The sequence below is a fragment of the Melanostigma gelatinosum genome (genome assembly GCF_949748355.1).
Source record: "Melanostigma gelatinosum genome assembly, chromosome: 6".
NCBI lineage: Eukaryota > Metazoa > Chordata > Actinopteri > Perciformes > Zoarcidae > Melanostigma > Melanostigma gelatinosum.
The window spans coordinates 9,700,184-9,703,927 of NC_136639.1; positions in this window are offsets into that span (position 1 = coordinate 9,700,184).

Below are 3,744 nucleotides of genomic sequence, written 5' to 3' on the forward strand. Positions count from 1 at the left end.
TTTATTGTCTTCTTGTCATCTGTTTGAAGAAAGCAAAAAGACTTGAGAGCCCCACGCACGCTGCTGAGTGCCACACTGTGGAATACGTTATTCTCATAAAGATTGCAGATGTGTTTTGCTTAAAAGATCATCATGAATAAATCATCCCTCTGGGTAATGACAGGTCTGTTGGCCATCACAACCGTCTTCTTCAATGTCTACATTGTCTTGAAGAGTCTGTGGAACTACAGGCAAAAAAAGAAGTGGAGTCCCAGTGAAACCATCATGCTGGCGCTGGCGTTGTCCAACGTGGCTCACCAGCTGGTCTGTTACTTCTGGATGACCATGGAGGAGGTGGACAGTAAGTGCCGCATGGCCGAGATGCCCTACACTGTCATGCTGCTGTTCATCTACAGCCTCAAGTTCACCATCATGTGGGACACCAGCTTTCTCACTTTTTACTACAGCACTAAGCTGGTGAACACACCCAATCACTGCTACACACAGATCCAGGCTGCCATCCTCAGACACGTGAGCTTAGCTGTGTTTCTCATCCCTCTGTTTGGGTTGGGCACCTGCATGCCGATGCAAGTGGTCTTTCAGTCTGAAAACTTCACCATCGCAAACAAAGACTGTGGGGTTTTAATGCCCAACACCCCCTCTGGCAAGGCCTACGAAGTCGTGTATCTGCTCCTCGCTGATGTGCTGCCAGGGCTGCTCATGATGAAATGCTGCATCTCCATCTCCGTCCACCTGGCAATCCATCTCCGCCACATGAAAGCCGCCACCAACGGAGCCCACGGCCCAAAGCTGGGCTCTCAGATGAGGGTGATCAAGATGGCTTTATCTCTAGTGGCTGTCTTCATCCTCTTCCTCGTGATAGACCTGTACGTCAACTACCAGATATCGGTGAACCACGAGAACATCATCACGCTCACGTTCTTCTTCACGTCCATCTACACGACAGTCACCGCCATGGTGCTGATCTACGGAAAAAAGACTTTCTGGAAAGCTCTGATACATGACTTTAACATCGGCCTGGATGAATATCCGTGTTTGTCTTGTCTGAAGGTGCCTGAACAAAAGGCCGAACCCAGCTCTACTGCAAACGGTAAAGCCTGAGAAGCCAATTTCTGCTGAAATCAATTGGTCATTGTCTGAACTTATTTAAAGCTTTGAAGTAACTTATTCTTTTATCTTTTGTGGTAGCACTTACAGAATTGACTAATGTCCTGCTTAATCACTATCAATTACAATGGCTTACATCAATCAGGTATTTTAGCCGTGTCAGCCATGTTAGAGAAGCAGGGTAGAGCAGTTCAAGTGATGCACAGATCACAGCGGCCAGGTAACCAGCTTTCCATCCAAATCACACGCTCATCAGACTGTATCTGTGAATATTAATATTTCAGTAGAACAAATAATGGTCGGGCCTGTAAACTAGATCCCCAAGTGTGGTTGCCTGAACATGATGTAACTCTGTACCCATCTAAAAATGTTATAAGATATATGTGAGTACAGAGCATATTAATAAAACAAGAAAGCATACACAGCCTGAGTTCTTTCTTTTTTTTCCATCACAGAGGTTTTAAGAGTTTTTCCTGTGCCAGGTGGCAGATCGTTTAAACTGCACACAGGGACAACAGGAGCCTGCTTAAGACTGGAAGGTTGCCAGTCCAAACTCCTGCAACAGTTTCGAGAGAAAAGAAATAAACTTGACAGGGAAAAGCACGTATGATCGTCAACTTCTCTTGTGTATCGTGTGCACGTCTGTCCTCGACAGCTCCCAGGTGTGATTGTGTCGAACTGCAACTGTGTGTGTGTGTGTGTGTGTGTGTGTGTGTGTGTGTGTGTGTGTGTGTGTGTGTGTGTGTGTGTGTGTGTGTGTGTGTGTGTGTGTGTGTGTGTGTGTGTGTGTGTGTGTGTGTGTGTGTGTGTGTGTGTGTGTGTGTGTGTGTGTGTGTGTGTGTGTGTGTGTGTGTGTGTGTGTGTGTGTGGGAGTGAAGCTGGGCGTTCCTGAAAAGTACACTCGTGCCCAGCAAACCTACCCTTTGTAAACAGGGTTTAAAAAAAGGCAGCAGACCTCTTCGCAATGCTCCGTTGGTTCACACCCCCTGGCATCACCAATTGAGGTTCAAAGCAGAGATACAATAGCTGTATTCGAATGAGCCTGCATGTGACTTAGGAAAAGGTGTCACATCTGAATGGCTTGTTGAATCACAAGTTTGATCTATAGGCAGCCCTCAAAAACTGACTGGGTTTCTTATTTTTCAGTATGTTGGTTAGTAGGCACTCCAGATATCCAAATATGTCTACACAAGCACTTTTCCTTTATGTAAAAGTACAAATAAAACAATGTAAAAAGTCCTGCATTCAAAATCTTAAAAAGCACAGAGATATTATCAGCTGAATGAACTTACAGTATCCGGTACTCACTCTGCAGAAAATGCCTTCCCTATGACTGACATATAATTGTGCAGTATATGACATTATTGGATTGTCAATACTGTTGCATTCATGTATAAGCATCATTTTACTGTTGTAGCTGGCCGAGGTGCATTTTGCAAGTTTAACTAGCTCCACCTACACAGTAGCTAACTACACAGTAAGGTAGTGGAGTTCAAAGCGCCATGAAATAATTCTGACCTCTTTGGGGTGCAAACAATTATTCAAATGAAATCATGTGAGAATTTTGGAGGGGAAATGTCTCTTTGGTGGAACTGCTAAGTACTCAAACACATCTGACTGATTATAAGGGGTCACAGACTAAAAAGGTTGGGAACCAGTGAGTTAATATCCAACAGTGTATTTCATTTTATAGCATTAGGCTTTTTAATGTAAAATATAAATCTAAAAAGTCACTGTAGCTGTTGTTATAGCTGATGCAGATAGTAAGTATATTTCCCCCTGACTTAGACGTAGAGTATAGATACAACAGCACAGAATTGAAGTACATGTATACCTCAAAATTGTAAAGTTATTTTTATGAATTTTCAACCATCTGTGTACCTTTCTCCTGGGAAAAAACCCTTTCCAACTGCTTTACTTTGAGTTTTGTCTCAAGGTAATGGAAAGTGTGTGTGTGCGTGTGTGTCACTCAGACTCCATACAACTCATGTGTCATTGACGCATTGTCAGTTGGCAGGAAGCTGGAAAGACGCCTGCAATGAACATGAAAAGAACGAGACTGTTGTGTTGATGTCCTTGGATTCTGTGCAGCATGAAGCTATAAACATGTCTACAGTATTGAGATTGTTTCCATGGAGATGTTCCTGTGCATCCAGCCAAACCTGGCAGTTGCAACGCTGCTCTCCTTGCATGGGTGAACATCACTTCAAATGCTTGTTGCTCCCGAGACTCGCGGGGAGAGAGATATCCCATACTTTAAAATCTGACAGGAAGGAACAGGTCATTAGCAATCCAGATTAGCAAAACCAGCACCCATCACTTAACTCCCAAAAACATCTCATGAACTCCTCCCTTCAGAAGGCCTCCCCAGATGATGCCTTTTTATCTCCTGCATCAGCGTGTGCTTAAGAGGCTTCGTTTACCTACACCTGTAGTGTATTTGAAAATGCATAAATCACCAGTTCCATACCAGGATGTTTTGAAATTGAATCGGTTGTTTTTCACGCTATCAGCAGTGTCCAAATGACGCCAAGTTCCAGTGAGGGCACAGAGAGCAATCGGTGTTGACGGGACTGGAGAAGAGACGGAGAAGATTCCTTTCTAAAACAATCAATGTCACCAAGAATTTGCTGGTCT